A 17,531-nucleotide genomic window follows, 5' to 3' on the forward strand; every position below is an offset into this window, starting at 1 on the left:
TAAGACAAAACTGAAAATAATAAAAAATGAAGTGTAAGAAATTTGTTGAGTGTATCCTTTACACCTACCTGAGTTATAACAGTTCCAAAAATACTCAAAGCTTCTTTTTCTTTCTGCTTAAAAAAAAAAAAAAATCAGCTTTAGAGAGGTATGATTGACATATAAAAATGACTCAGGGCTTCCTGGCAGCATCCTCATTTGTGTGTCCTCTCACCTGCCTGCTTCAAATGCAGCCCATGAGGCACAGGTGAGCCCGGTAGGCAGCAGCTCGGCTCACAGTGATAACCCCTGGGTTAGAGGTGATTTGAGGTCACGTAGTGATTCTGACTTCCCTGGTGGCTCAGCTGGTACAGAATCTGCCTGCATTGCAGGAGACCTGGGTTCCATCCCTGGGTTGGGTAGATTCCCCGGAGAAGGGGATGGGCTACCCACTCCAGTATTCTGGCCTGGAGAATTCCGTGGACTATATAGTCCATGGGGTCACAAAGAGTTGGACATGACTGAATGACTTTCACTTCAGTGATTCCTAAGTAGCATTAACCTAGGTAATTCTGAACTGTGTTGTTGGGATAGAGAGATAACATTTAATAGGGTCAAAAGTGTACAAAGAAATATAATAATGGATGCAAAGTCTGATGCAACGGGACTGAAAGAAAATGACAAAGAGGTTGCCACAAGAACAAAGAGTTAAACAAAGATAGATGTAGAATATGGTTTGGGTCTAGCAATTCATTATGTCTAAGATTCCCCTTCTAACCTGGAGCCCAAGTCTGCTGTGGAAGCCAGCTTGCAAGGAAGGCATCCTCGCCCCCCCACCCCCACCCCCCAGCCCCTCCCCTGTGCTGGACTTGAGGGCCTGGGAGGAGGAAGGAGACCCTGGCCATGCCCACACAGGCCCCTCATCCAACCAGGCCCTGACGCTGAGCATCAGGACTGGCTTGGGACGGAGCGGGGAGACAGCTTCCAAAAGTTAGGCATAATCAAGACAATATACAAGGTGAATGACTCTAGGCAAGAAAGTGATGAGATGGATTGAGCTGCATCTCTGGTTTGGATCAGGGACTCAGCCTTCTACTTTGCAGCAGCTTTTGTGCGTTTGAAATATTTTGGGCTCTTAACCAAGTGTGCTTTTCTACACCTTGGTAAGGGGTGTGTGGACTTGGCTATAAAAGAGTGCAGCCCTGTGTGACTCTTCCAGGTTCAGGGGAAAAATGGCTGGAAAGTGGGGGGGCTATGACTGTGTAGCAGTGCTTTGAACTGGCAGATTCATTCAGTTTAATCCAAAGAGCAGCTGTGCTTCTGTGTTCCACGTTCCTGTTGCATCTGCCCAGTGGGAGTCCACCTTCTGTCTGGGTGAGCACTCCTTTCCTCAGACTATTATGCTCAGCACAATTAGAGAATGTCCTGTCATCTTCTAAAGTGGCAAACACAGCCACAGCTCACAAAAGCAACGTGTCCTAGATGATAATCCAAACTCTACATCTGATTTCTCATCTCTCTCCATCTGAAGTCTTTTTCTTGGAGCAGATTATTGACAGCAGGAAGAACTGTAATCTGTAATCTCTCCATATTGGATGTTACTTTTACCTTAAACTTTGTGTTCTATTGCTTTTGCTACTAGTTAAGAATGTTGCCTATAGTCCAAAATACACAGGATAACCCATTCTCAAAGTTTTGACCTTTAACGTTGTAACACTTTTCCATTCACAGAGAGATAAAAATTTGCAGAACAGAGAGTAGCATTTGTCTTGTTGGACTTTTATAGGAACATTATGAACATATCTTTGTGCGCAGCAGCAAGAACAAAGGGATCTGACACCAACAAGCTTGCAACAACCAACCACACCCCACACCTTTTAGTTTAAAAGAAGCCTGAATTTTAACTCAGGTAAGATTGTTCTTTGGGACACTCGTCCACCATTCTGCCTTTCTGCAGGCTTTCCAAAGTCACTATTCTTTGTCTCCCAACAAATTTCGGAGAATTATATATATATATATAAAACAAATTTTCTATAGATGTATTGGCCTTTTTCATGGGGAGCAGGAAGAGCTTGGACTTGGTAATGGAAGTACCTGGTCTTCTTTACCCCTTTCTCCTGTCCTACTGTTTCTTCCTTCCCAGCTTGTTATTTTTCTAGGTTTTATGGTCCTTCCTGTGTTGATAGGAGACAGCAGAGAGGAGAGGTAATGGGAGTTAGGATAAGAGGTGACAATCACAGCAATCCATCTAGTTTCTCCTCCAAAACTTTCTCCGTAAAATTATTTGACTGCCCATCCTTCTGCTTTGTCATATTTCTGGTGTGAGGGAGGGACTATAAGGTTTTCATAAATGAACTGGCTGTTTCATTTGAAGTTTACCACTTCCTTGAAGGCAGAACCACATGTACTGTGATGCTTCATTCAAAAGCCCCAGTTTAATAAACTGTTACAACTGTGTCCTGGAGTGTTGGTCTTCTAGTCAGTCTGAGTTGCTGTAACAAAGTACCATAGCCTAGGTGGTTTAGAAACAATAAAATTTACTTCTCACAGTTCTGAAGCCTTGAAGTTCATGATCAGTGTGCCCACCTGTTCAGGTTCTGAAAAGACCTCCTTCCTGTTTGCAGATGGTCAATTTTATTTTTATCTCACATGGCCGAAAAGCAGGAGAGCACTCCCAGGTCTCTTTTATAGGAACACTAATCTCATTCATGAGTGCTCTTCCATCATAATTGAATAGCTTTCTGAAGGCCCCACTTCTTAATACCACTATATTGGGAGTTAGATTTCAACATATGGTGCTCACTTCAGCAGCACATATACTAAAAATTGGAAAGATTTCAACATATGCATTTTGGGACACCAATTGTCAGTCTCCAGCAGTAGGGTTTATGAAACTTCTATTGCTCACCACGTGACTGGTCAATAGATGGAGAGACAAGTCACTGGGACAAGGGATTGTGACTTTATTTGGAAAACCAGCAGGCTGAGAAAACAGTGGACTAGTGTCCCAAAGAAGCATTCTTCCTCAGTTAGAATTCAGGCTTCTTTTAGACTAAGAGGGGAAGGGGCATAGTCAGTTGTTGCAAACTTCCTGGTGTTGGAATCCTTGGTTCTTGCAGCTGTCCACCGAGGTCAGGTCACAGTGTTCCTGTTATTCTGTTTTGCAACTTTAAAAAAATCTCTGTATGAATGGAAAAGGGTTATACCTTTAAAAATCGGAGCCTTGAGAATGGGCTATCATGTATATTTCAGGCTATAGGCAGTATTCTTAACTTGTAGCAAAAGCAATAGAACATACAGTTTAAAGAAACAGATCTGATATGGAGTCAGATTTGTTCTTCCCTACTTGTAAATCAGGAAGAGAAAAATAATTCTATTAACACATCTACAGCATGTACAGATGAACCTATTTGCAAGAATAGAGATGCAGCATAGGAAACGGATGTGTGGACTGGGAGTAGGGTAGAGAGGGGGATAAATGAGGAGATTAGGACTGACATGTGTGCAATGCCATGTATAAAACAGATAGCTGCTGGGAATCTGCTGTATTACACAGGACACCCAGCTTCATCCTAGAGGGGCAGGGTGGGGGTTGAAAGGAAGGCTCAAGAAGGAGGGGATATACGTATACATAGAGTTGATTCACTTCATTTTACAACACGGTGAAGTAACTCTACTCCAATAAAAATTTTTCGTTAAGAAAAGAAAAAAAAAAAAAAAAAAAACAGTGAGCTATAGAGTGGCTGACAGTCTGAGGTCTCAGACTGGGTGGTCTGGAATGCCCTATCTAGGGTACAAAGTCTGAGCAGAGATGTGAGAATAATGGGGAAATGAACCATGCTAACATGAGGAGAGGACAGCAAAGTGAAAACGCCACATGAAAAATGTGTTGGAGGGAGACTCAGAATACCAGTGAGATGGATGGCACAGGGAAGGAACAATGCAGGAGGTAGACACTGGAGAGAAAAGTAGCAGTTGGATCACGCAAAGCTTTAGGGAGCAAAGCAGGGTGTTTAGATTTTGTCTTAAGCATGGCTGCAAATATTTAGGGTGTTAAGCAGTAATTTACAGAATCTTATTTAGTTTCCCTGTGAAAAACTAATAAACAGAAACCATAATTGAATAGAGTTGAGAGGCTAGAAAATGAAGCTCTCTGAGTCCTGTGTAGATGGGAGAGCCAGACAGTAAGGGAAGGTCTTCCCTTCTTTCCTGACAAGGATTCAGCCAGTGAAAAGCCATGGACACTGTTTATGACAGTCCCCTCCACCCCCTACATCTTTATCTCCTGTGTGAAGGAATTCTCCTATTCATCTGTGCTGGGGACTTGCAAGTGGCTTGCCATAGTTGCAGGTCCCAAATTGCAATTCTCTGCCAAACCCAAAGAAACCCATCTATGCTGGAGAAATATCTGGAAACACATTTGTTTTAGGTCGACATTTTGGGGCACAGATGAAGACAAGAGGAGACGCCCAGTGGCTCTGAGGTTGGCTGGCTTACAGGAGTGGTACCCACGCTGAGCCCATTGGGCTCCCTGATTTCTCATCAACTCAGGAGCTTGAAGGTATGCCCTCCTGAATTCAAGCTCATGCCCTCTTGCTTTCTTTGTGTTTGGACCTCCCCAGGCTTTACTCAGGACCTATTGAAAGGTTATATTTTTCTAGCACTCATTTGGCACTTTGGTCTGATCTGAGATCAGACTCTTTCATGGAAACTGGTTGAAATGGTCTTTGGCACATCCCCTTTGGAACAAGGACTGTTTCTCTGAAACAGCTGTCTTTTCTCTCATCAAACTTTCTTCTCCCCCTTAAACTCTCCATTCTTTTTCCTTTTGAACTTGCCAGAACCCATCCCTTTAAAATGAAGCTTTCTGAGGATCCAGGGGCTAAAGTCTAAATTTCTTATGCTCCATGGACTAAAGTTGAATTGTGAGCCATACTCAAATATTTTTTCCCAAATAACCCCACATTCTCCCAGATTTGGTGAGGAATTTAATATAGTCATTCAAATGTAACAACCTGGTTGATCTGACTTACATCAGCTGGTTTACATACTTTTTGGTGAAGGCCAGGTCCAGCATTCAATGAAACCACTAATTGGGAAAGTCCAGAGGGGTCTCTAGAATTATACCTGGTAGAAAAGTTGCTAGCTTATATGATTAGGCTCAGGCAACTGCTAAGTGAGTTCATCACATTTTTCAAAGCTCGTTAATTCATGACTATTACAATCAACCTCAAATTATTTTTTTGCATTTATTTTTATTAGTTGGAGGCTAATTACTTCACAATATTGTAGTGGTTTTTGTCATATATTGACATGAATTAGCCATGGATTTACACGTATTCCCCATCCCGATCCCCCCTCCCACCTCTCTCAATTATTTTTAAAGAAAATTCTGATCTTCCCTTGGATGTTGGTTCCATCCAAGTGGCTTTTACCTCTATGTTTATTTGGGGGCTGAGCTGAGACCTTTTATTTCTTTTAAATAGAACAAGGATGCAATAAGAAATTATGTCCACTCCAGATTCAGTTAATCCAGCAAAGCAACTCTCTCGTCCACTAGATGTGTTTCCTCAGAGGAAGACCACCATGAATGTTAATCTTCAAATCCATCAGAGAAAAGCTCCTGGATGAAACCAAAACTCTCCTAGTTTTTGCTATTTCTGCAAAGAGCTAGGACATGGGAAAACTGACTGTTACAACTCTAAGGTGTCTTCAGCCCTTAGAGTTTCCAGCATCCTCCCAATTCTAAGGATGCTAAGGAATGAGGCTCTGCAGGGGCTCATCTCAATCCTAACTCTTAATTGGTTTGGAGAAACATTTCTCCAGATTGGGGATGAATCTCTTTCAGTCCTAGCTGATGTGAGAGCCACACCCTTGGTGATCAACCCCATCACTGTAAAGCAGCCTCAGCCTCAGAGGACTAAAACAGCTCCAGTAGTGGGGATTTCTAATGAACCTAAAGAGGATCCTGTCTCTGAACCCAATCCCTTTTGTTTTGATTCTTTAAGAAAAATATTCCCCTTACTCCTTAGTTACTCTGCCCCTATCTATTTATTAGGCTAATTGGAACACTATCATGCTGGAATTTCCTTCTCCCAAAGAGGGAAGTATTCTAGAAATTAACAGTAGTCATCAAAGCAACCAATCAAGTGAAATAAATGATCCTTTGACACCTTTTATTTGCTCCATCTGTGAGGTGACTCAGTGGTAAAGAATCTGCCTGACCATGCAGAAGATTCTGTAGATGTGGGTTCAATCCCTGGTCTGGAAGATCCAATGGAAGAGGAAATGGCAACCCACTCCAGTATTCTTGCTTAGAAAATCCCACGGACAGAGTAGCGTGGTGGACTACTGTCCATGGAGTCGCAAAGAGTCAGACACGACTGAGTAACTGAGCACACGATCATTGATCATTTGTCTTCATTGAATCAGTCACCACCCTCCTTATGGGCAAAATCTCCAACTGATATTACAAAATTACAGCACACTTCCCATCGTAATTCAGTTTGTTATTGTTCAGTCATCAAGTTGTGTCCAACTCCTTGCGCCTCCACGGACTGAAGTACGCTAGGCCTCACTGTCCCTCACCATCTCCTGGAGTTTGCCCAAGTTCATGTCCATTGAACCAGTGATGCCATCCAACCATCTCACCCTCTGTTGCTCTCTTCTTCTTCTGCATTCAGTCTTTCTCAGCATCAGGGTCTTTTCCAATGAGTCGGCTCTTCCCATCAGATGACCAAAGTATTAGAACTTCTTCCAGTTAATATCTAGGGTTGATTTCCTTAGATCCCTCAAGATCTCATCCCAGAATTAGTTAATACCCTATAGGGTAAAGAGCCCTTTAAGGCATAAAGTGTCCTTTAAGGCAAAAACTAGCTGCTGAACAACCATTGACAGGAGGATGTAGGAATCCACCATAAAAAGATACCCCATGTTCAAGGACAAAAGAGAAGCTGCAACAAGATGGTAAGACAGACGAAATCAATTATAAAACTAAGCCTAATACCTGCCAGAGACTCTTGGAGGGTGCAAACAAAACCATGTGCACACCAGGACCCAGGGGAGGCAACAATGACCCCCACCAGGGACTGAACCAGACCTGCCTGAGTGTTTGAGGGTCTCCTGCAGAGGCATGAGTCAGCAGTGGCCTGCTCCAAGGACAGGGGCACTAGCAGCAGCAGTCCTGGCAGGCAGAGTATGTGGCATAAATCTTGGGAAGGTCTCCATTAGTCCCACCATAGAGCTGCCAAGCAGACGATCCACAAGCTGGAGAACAGCTAACCAAAGAAGTTCTCGCTGCAGGCCCTACAACAAACTTCCCAGCATGGGACCTGGCAAAGGGACTAGGAATTCTCAGGGAATCTGACTTTAAAAGTCAGTGGGATTTGATTACAGAATTTCCACAGGACTGGGGAAACAGACTCTTGGAGGGCACAAGCAAAATTGTGTGTGCACCAGGACCCAGGAGAAATGAGCAGTAACCCCACAAGAGATTGAGCCAGACTCACCTGTGAGTGTCCAGAAGTCTCCAGCGGACAGGTGAGTGAACAGTGGCCGGCCACAGGATCAGGGGTGCTGGCAGCAGCAGTCCTGGAGGGTGCACGTTGGCACAAGTCCTCTTGGAGGAAGTCCCCATTAGGTCTAACAAGGACTACAACCCTTCCATGGAGACTACAAGACTCCAGGGCTGGGCTTCTCAGGTCAATTTACAGGGAAGGAGTACAGCCCCACCCAGAAGCAGATAACTGGATTAGAGATTTACTGAGGATGGCCCTGCACACCAGAGCAAGATCTAGTTTTCCTCACAGCCAGTACCTTCCATCAGGAAACTCGCACAAGCCTCTTACCACATCTATCAGAAGGCAGTCCAAAGGAAAACCACAATTACAGAAAACTAACCAAAATTATCACATGGATCACAGATTTGTGTAACTCAATGAAACTATAAGCCATGCCATGTAGGACCACACAAGATGGATGGGTCTTGGTGGAGAGTTCTGATGAAACGTGGTCCCCTGGAGAAGGGAATGGCAAACCACTTCAGCATTCTTGCCCTGAGAACCCATGTAAAAGTGAAAGTGAACAGTATGAAAAGACAAAAAGATATAACACTGAAAGATGAAAGCCCCCAGGTCGGTAGGTGCCCATTAAAACTAGAGAAAAGCAGAGAAATACCTCCAGAAAACATGAAGAGGCTGAACCAAAACAAGAAGGACACCCAGTTGTAGATGTGTCCGATGGTGAAAGTAAAGTCAAATGCTGTAAAGAACAATGTTGCATAGGAAACTAAAATGTTAGGTCCATTAATCAAGTGGTCAAACAGAGGATGGCAAGAGTGAACATCACCATTTTAGGAATCAGTGAGCTAAAATGGACTAGAATGGGTGCATTTAATTCTGATGACCACTATATTTATTACTGCGGGAAAGATTCCCTTAGAAGAAATGAAGTAGCCCTCATAGTCAACAAGAGAGTCCAAAATGCAGTACTTGGGTGCAATCTCAAAAAAGACAGAATTATCTGGGTTTGTCTCCAAGGCAAACCATTCACCAACACAGTAATCCAAGTCTATGCTTCAACCACTAATGCTGAAGAAGATCAAGTTGATTATCTCTGTGAAGATCTATAAGACCTTCTAGAACTAACATCGAAAAAAGATGTCCTTTTCATCATAAAGGACTGGAATGCAAAAGATGGAGGTCAAGAGATACCTGGAGTAACAGGCAAGTTAGGTCTTAGAGTACAAAATTTTAAACAGGGAAAAGGCTAATAGAGTTTTGCCAAGAGAATGCACTGGTCATAGCAAACACCCTCTTCAAACAACACAAGCGACAACTCTACACATGGACACCAGATGGTCAATACTGAAATGAGACTGATTACACTGATTACATTCTTTGAGGCTGAAGATGGAAACACTCTATACAGTTAGCAAAAGCAAAGCTGGGAGCTGACTGTGACTCAGATCACAAGCTTCTTATTACGAAATTCAGACTTAAATTGAAGAAAGTAGGGAAAACCACTAGGCCACTCAGGTATGACCTAAATCAAATCCCTTATGATTATACAGTGGAAGTGACAAATAGATTCAAGGGATTAGATATGATAGAGTGCCTGAAGAACTATGGACAGAGATTTGTAACATTGTACAGTAGGCAGTGACCAAAACCATCCCAAAGAAAAAGAAATGCAATGTGGCAAAATGGTTATCTGAGGAGACCTTACAAATATCTGACAAAGGAAGAGAAGCAAAAAGCAAAGGAGAAAGAGAAAGATAAATCCATCTAAAAGCAGAGTTCCAAAGAATAGCAAGGAGAGAAGGAGAGATAAGAAAGCCTTCCTAAATGAACAATACAAAGAAATAGAGGGAAACAACAGAATGGGAAAGACTAGAGATCACTTCAAGAAAATTAGAGATACCAAGGGAATATTTTATGCAAAATGAAAGTGAAAGTTGCTCAGTCCTGTCCAACTCTTTGCAACCCCATGGACTATAAAGTTCACGGAATTCTCCAGGCCAGAATACTGGAGTGGGTAGCCTATCCCTTCTCCAGCGGATCTTCCCAACCCAGGAATAGAACTGGGGTCTCCTGCATTGCAGGTGGATTCTCTACCAACTGAGGTAACAGGAAAGTCCGATTTTATGCAAATATGGGCACAATAAAGGACAGAAACAGTATGGATTTAAAAGAAGCAGAAGATATTAAGAAGAGGTAGCAAGAATAGATAGAAGAATTATACAAAAAAAGGTCTTAATGACCTGGGCAACACGATTGTATTGTCACTTACCTTGAGACAGACATCCTGGAGTATAAAGTCAAGTGGGACTTTTTACTGAGAACAAAGCTAGTGGAGGTGGAGAAATTCTAGCTGAGCTATTTAAAATCCTAAAAGATGATGCTATTAAAGTGTTGCATTCAAAATTCCAGCAAATTTTGGAGACTCAGCAGTGGCCATGAGAGTGGAAAAGCTCAATTTTCATTCCAATCCCAAAGAAAGGCAATGCCAAAGAATGCTCAAACTACCGCACAGTTGCACTCATTTTACATGCTAGCAAGGTAATGTTCAAAATCCTTCAAACTAGGCTTCACAATATGTGAGCTGAGAACTTCTAAGGGACAATCTAGATTGAGAAAAGGCGGAGGAACCAGAGATCAAATTGGCAATATTAATTGGATCACAGAAAAAGCAAAGACATTCCAGGAAAACATTTCCTTCATTGACTACATTAAAGCCTCTGACTGTGTGGATCACAACAAACTGTGGAGAATTCGTAAAAAAGATGGAAATGCCTGACCACATTACCTGCTTCCTGTGAAACCTGTATGCAGGTCAAGAAGCAACAGTTAGAACCAGACATGGAACAATGGTCTGGTTCAAAATAGAGAAAGGAGTACCTCAAGGCTGTGTAATGTCACCCTGCTTATTTAACCTATATGCAGAGTAGTACATCATGCAAAATTCCAGGCTGGATGAAGCATAAGCTGGAGTCAAGATTGCCAGGAGAAACATCAATAACCTCAGATACAAAGATGACACCTCCCTAATGGCAGAGAGCAAAGAGGAACTAAAAGCATCTTGATGAAGGTGAAAGAGGAGAATGAAAAAAACTGGCTTAAAGCTCAGCATTCAGAAAGCTAAGATCATAGCATCCAGTTCTACCACTTCCTAGCAAACAGATGGGGAAAAAGTGGAAACAATGACAGATTTTATTTTCTTGAGCTCCAAAATCATTGTGGATGGTGACTGAAACCACAAAATTAAAAGATGCCTGTTCTTTAGAAGAAAAGCTATGAGGAACCTCCACAGCCTATTAAAACTCAGAGGCATCACTTTGCCCACAAAGGTCCATATAGTCAAAACTATGGTTTTCTCAGTAGTCATGTACGGATGTGAGAGTTGGAGCATAAAGAAGGCTAAGCACAGAAGAATCGATGCTATAGAATAGTAGTGCTGGAGAAGACTCTTGAGAGTCCCTTGGACAGCAAGGAGATCAAACCAGTCAATCCTGAATGAAATCAAGCTTGAATATCATTGGAAGGACTGATGCTGAAGCTGAAACTCCAGGATTTTGGCCACCTGATGGGACAAGCAGACTCATTGGAAAAGACCCTGATGCTGCAAAAGATTGAGGGTGGGACGAGAAGGGGGTGACAGAGGATGAGATGGTTGGAAGGCATCACTGACTCAATGGATATGAGTTTGAGCAAACTCCAGGAGATAGTGAACTATAAGGAAGTCTGGCGTGCTGCAGTCTATGGGTTGCAGAGTCGGACACGACTGAGTGACTGAACAACAACAAAGGCATAAAGTTCTCAGTAGAAAATTACAGGTCTCAAGGCCTCTTATCCCTTGTACAAACTCTATAACTTTTCTATTTTACCAGTGAAAAAACATAAGGGCCAAGGATGGAGGTTTGTCTAGGGCTTCTGAGTGGTAAAGGACATTGCTATCCTCTGACACTTAATTTTTTCCAACCTCATTTGTTACTGACATCCAATCCCACTGGAAGTAATTTCTTCACTGTAAATCATTTGTGCAGTGCATTCTTCTGGATGCAGTTGATGACACTAGTCAATATTGTTTTTGCCTTCACATGGGAAAAGAAACATTCGTCCATATACTGAAAACTAATAAAATGCTTTAAATCCATTATACATTCTCAACTGAAACAAAACGGTACAACCTGAAAGTTGAGAATTATGTTTATTTTGTGGACATACAAAAGACTTAAGCCCAGAAGACACCCTGTTAGATAGCCCCAAGGGACTGATCTGAAGATGTAAGGGATGAACCAGGATATATACATATTTTTGAAAAAAAATCAAAAAACAAAATAACTACCCCCACCCCCCCCAAAAAAAAACAGGTAGTTGAAATTCAAAAGATGATTGCTAACGAAAGAAAACCAGACATCTCAAGCTAATAAGTGTAACACTTTTCTGTGAGAGGGAAGACACCACAGTCTAGGCACCCTGAAATCATTCCTTTGATGTGCACTTTAACTCTCTAGGGCCAGTGTCAGGCTTTTCTCCGTCCTGAATCCTCTCAAGATGCACATTCTGGGGTTGCTGCAGTGGCTAATAGTTTGAATGCTAAAACATCCCTTTGCTTACTGATGTAGCAGGCAATATTTTTCATTCACAACATCAATTTAAAAAAAAGAAAAAGAAAGAAAAAGAAAAAAGAGTACAAATATAGAATCAAACCTACCTGGGGTGACATGCCAACTCCTATCTTACAAGCTCTGTGATCTTGAGCATGTTTATTAATCTATCTAAGCCTGTTTCGTTGTGTATAAAAGAGGATAATGATACTCTGTGTGTGTAAGTTGTGGCTGACTCTTTGCGATTCCATGGGACTATAGTCTGCCAGGCTCCTCTGTCCATGGAATTCTTCTGGCAAGAATACTGGAATGGTTAGCCATTTCCTTCTTAGGGGATCTTCCCGAACCAGGGATCAAACCCAGATCTCTGTTATTGCAGGCATTTTTTCATAATTTTATGCTTCAGACTTACTTCCTCTTATTTAGTGCTTTATACTTAATGCACAATGCTGGGAATAATTGTGTTTTTATATTTATTTCCTATGTTAAAAATGATGTTTTTAAATTTATTTATTTTTTAATTGAAGGATAATTGCTTTACAGAATTTTGTTGCTTTTTGTCAAACCTCAGCATGAATCAGCCATGAAAGTGAAAGTTGCTCAATCGTGTCTGACTCTTTGCTACCCCATGGACTATACAGTCCATGGAATTCTCCAGGCCAGAATACTGGAGTGGGTAGCCTTTCCCTTCTCCAGGGGATCTTCCCAACCCAGAGATGCTACCCAGGTACCGCATTGCAGGCAGATTCTTTACTAGCTGAGCCACAAGGGAAGCCCAAGAATACTGGAGTGGGTAGCCTATCCCTTCTTCAGCAGTTCTTCCCAACCCAGGAATTGAACCAGGGTCTCTTGCATTACAGGCAAATTCTTTACCAACTGTGCTATCAGGGAAGCCCATGACAAACCTAGACAACATATTAAAAAGAAGAGACATTGCTTTGCTGACAAAGGTCCGTCTCGTCAAAGCTACAGTTTTTCCAGTAGTCCTGTATGAATGTGAGAGTTGGACTATAAAGAAAGCTGAGCTTCAAAAAATTGATGCTTTTGAACTGTGGTATTGGAGAAAACTCTTGGGAGTCCCTTGGACTGCAAGGAGATCCAACCAGTCCATCTTGAAGGAGATCAGTCCTGGGTGTTCATTGGAAGGACTGATGTTGAAGATGAAGCTCCAATTCTTTGGCTGCCTGATGCGAAGAGCTGACTGATTAGAAAAGATCCTGATGCTGGGAAAGACTGAGGGCAGGAGGAGAAGAGGATGGCAGAGGATGAGATGGTTGGATGGCATCATAGACTTGATGGACATGAGTTTGAGCAAGCTCTGGGAGTTGGTGATGCCAGGGAGGCCTGGCATTCTGTTGTCCATGGGGTCGCAGAGTTGGACATGACTGAGTGACTGAACTGAGCTGAACTCACTTGTTCCACTTGTCTGAATTACCACCCAGGGAAGCCTGTTCATATTGCTCTTTGACATTTTAAACTACCTAATGGACAATTTCCTGGTGGCTCATATGGTAAAGTGTCTGCCTGCAATGCAGGAGACCCAGGTCCGATCCCTGGGTCAGAAAGATCCCCTGGAGAAGGAAATGGCAATCCACTCCAGTACTCTTCCCTGGAAAATTCCATGGACAGAGGAGCCTTGTAGGCTACGGTCCATGGGGTTGCAAAGAGTCAGACACGACTGAGTGACTTCACTTCACTTCACTTCAATGGACAATTCAAGGTCTGGAAAATGAATTTCATATAACTTCCTCCTCTTATGGATTGAAATATGTTCCTTTTGGTGTCTCTTCTTTTCTCAGCTACTTGTAAGGCCTCCTTAGACAACCATTTTGCCTTTTTTGCAGATCCAGAATTGCAATTCTCTGCCAATCCTGATCCATCTTGCTGAAGAAACATCAGTCATTTCTTTCACATCAACATCAATATGACATCTTCTACTTTCGATTCCTGGTTCTCTTTAAAATTCCAGTTAATTTGCCATGCTCATTGTAAGGCCTTCTATACTCTCTATCGTTTTCTGTTTAGTATTCCTTTGGTTTATCTCTCTTCTGTAGTGCATGCCTGTGCTACAATTCAGTTCTCTACTAAAGTACTTATCCTTTCTTTTCAACTTGTCTTTTCTACTAAACTGTTAACTACTTAATGGCAGGGCCTGTGTTTAAATCACCTTTCTATCTGCCCAGTTCATGATGTGAGCACGGGCACACTAGTCAGTGAATGATCACTGAGTGAACAAATAGGCATCTGGATTGCTCCCAAACCTAGGCTTCTGGTCTTCACCTTTCTATTCAACTCCTCTCAAAGACTATGGGTAGTTTTCAATTGTCCAGTTCTTCTTTAAATTCAACATCACAAACTCATTATTTTGTCCAAGTCCTTCATGGTTATTAGTAATGTCAACTTCTTGCCAGTTTTCTCAGTTAGACAGTTTAGAGGACTTTGATTCTTCTGGTGCTCTGGATTTCCTTTACTCTGTTTCACTGACTGTATCATTCATTAAGACTTTTGACACTCAATTCCTGGAAAACTCAAGATTTTTTTGGCTAACTGGAGGATCCCTCTAACCCAAATTTTTTCTCTGCTTAAAATTATACTGCACATATCTGCAAGATCATCATCAGTGAAGCATCATTTTATTCATATCCATGTATTATTTTATTTTCCATTGAATTTTGTGCACTAAACATGTATATGACACATGCCATTCTTTTGTATAAAACCTTAATTAATATTCATATGAACTAAATGGATAGTTGAGTCTTGACTGTGTGGATCACAACAAACTGTGTAAAATTCTTAAAGAGATGGGAAGAGCAGACCACATTACTTGCCTTGTGAGAAACCTGTATGCAGCTCAAGATGCAACACTTAGAAGCAGACCTGGAACAACAGCCTAGTTCAAAATTGTGAAAGGAGAACTTCAAGGCTATATATTGTCACCCTACTTATTTAACTTATATGCAGAGTATATCATGCAAAATGCCTAGCTGGATGAATCACAAGCTGGAATGAAGATTTCTTGGAGAAATATCAATAAACTTAGATATGCAGATGACACCACACTAAATCGCAGAAAGCAAAGAGGAACTAAAGAGACTCTTGATAAAGGTGAAAGAGGAGAGTGAAAAAGTTGGCTTAAAAGTCAGCATTCAAAAAACTAAGGTCATGGCATCCAGTTCTATCACTTCATAGCAAATAAATGTGGAAAAGTTGGAAACAGCAACAGATTTTATTTTATTGGGCTCCAAAATCACTGCAGATGGTGACTGTAGCCATAAAATTAAAAGATGCTTGTTCCTGGGAAGAAAAACTATAAGGAAACTTGACAGCATATTAAAAAGCAGAGACAGCAATCACTCTGCCCACAAAGGTCCGTCTAGTCAAAGCTATGGTTTTTCCAGTAGTCTTGTATGGATGTGAGAGTTGGACCATAACAGACGGCTGAGAGGGGGAAGAATTGATTGCTTTTGAACTCTGGTGCTGGAGAAGACTCTTGAGAGTCTCTAGCACTGCAAGGAGATCAAACCAATCAATCCTAAAGGAAATCAACCCAGAATTTTCATTGGAAGGACCGATGCTGAAGCTGAAGCTCTGATACTCTGGCCAACTGATGTGAAGAGCTGACTCACTGGAAAAGAATCTGATGCTGGCAAAGACTGAGTGCAGAGGAGAAAGGGGAGACATTGATGAGATGGTTGGATGGTACCACTGACTCAATGCACATGAGTTTGAGCAAACTCCAGGAGACAGTGAAGGGCAGGGAAGCCTGGCCTGCTGGAGTCTATATGGTTGCAAAGAGCTTAGGCATGACTGAGCAACTGAACAACAACAAAATTGAGATAGTATTTTTACCTCCATTTTATAGATAAGGAAAATGAAAGTTATGCCAGGCTTTCTTTCCAAATCAGTTACACCAACATGGCAATAGTAGAGCTAAGATTCAAACACAGGTCAATTCAGCTGGACATACTGAGCTTAATTTGTGCTTAATCACTGTATTAGCAAGTATTACCTGGATTTTAAATTCCTGCTTCTGCTTGGAAGAGTTCTATGATACATCTTGTCAGTCTTTAACTTTCTATCACCACTGAACTAGCAAATTCTATTCCACATTTCAACTATCTCTATCTCCTGTGCATTGACCTTTTCATTTCAGTCAAAAGGTAAACTCCTTAAAACCAGAGACAATGTATTTTTCTTGTCGTAGGTTCTATGAAGGTCTGGTACAATGGAGAGCAGATAATGAAACTGCGTGAACACTGATAGTGTCTTAGGCACAGTCCTTGGCACATATGTGCGCTTACTAAATGGTCACAATGATTACTATTTATTATTATCTGAGGGGCTAATACATCAAATTGAAGTTCTAACAGAAAAATGGGAAAATTCTTATCTCTTCTTCAATCTTAAGAACTTCTTGCTTGCCCCTCTTAAGACATAGAGTAATGGTTTCTCAGGCCATTAGTCATTTCAACCCCATTCCACCCTTTCTACGAAAGTGTCAACTAAAACATCAACAGACAGCAACATGTTTCCTCCACGATTAGTGCTCTTTAAATTGGGAGCACTTTGGCGAAAACAAACAAAAATATGAGCCATAATTTTGGGGGTGGATGGTCATTGAAGGAGTCTTTTGGGCCTAGAAAAGAGAACAACAGTCTCAAAGGCCCCTTGCTGAATCATCTAACTGCGGAGAAAACAAAACATAACTTTAGCTCCATCCTGATGCTCCAGGCCAGTTGCATCTATCTGGGACTTATCAGCCCCTGTCCGGAAACCTACCAGCCCCTACACCTGCCCAGAAGACTTATCACCCCCTGCCCAACTACAAGTGTCATCTCAACAAAAGAATACTCAAAATATCCCGCCTGATTGACGTTTCCCTTATCGCTTCCACAAACCTCCCTATAAGTATGAAGCCTCCCTGATCTCTTTCGGCGCTCAGCCTGATCATTAGGCTGACTGTCGCCACTCCTTGCCTGAATAAAGGTAACCTACTTCTGTTGAGGTCGTCTTTCCTTTTCTGCCTCGCCGGAACTATGCCTTACATTTTTGGCGCCGAAGAAACCCGGGAGGGAGCGAGGCAGTCGTCTCACTCTCTCTCTCACTCTCCCTCCCTCTCATTGTTTTCCCCTTTTCCCCGGAGTCTGGGAGCGCAAACATCCTCAGAGCTCACTTCTCTGCCAGGGCTTTTAAGTTCCCCTCGGGGACGCCTAGTGCCTTCGTGAGCGGTGCAAGCCTTGTGCTAAGGCTTTATTGATGCTTTGCGTACCCCCAGGCCTCGGCTTTACCCCCTTTTCTCTCTCTGGCGACCTCCAGAATAGGGACCTCTTGCCATTCGACCGCTCTACATGCAACATTCCACTCAAGTCGGCCCCTAGATTAAGGTAAGATCCTAAGATCCGATACGGATGGAGTTCTAGAGGCGCCTAGAGCTCAGTCCTCT

This window comes from Dama dama, chromosome 17 (genome assembly GCF_033118175.1).
Source record: "Dama dama isolate Ldn47 chromosome 17, ASM3311817v1, whole genome shotgun sequence".
NCBI classification, from domain to species: domain Eukaryota; kingdom Metazoa; phylum Chordata; class Mammalia; order Artiodactyla; family Cervidae; genus Dama; species Dama dama.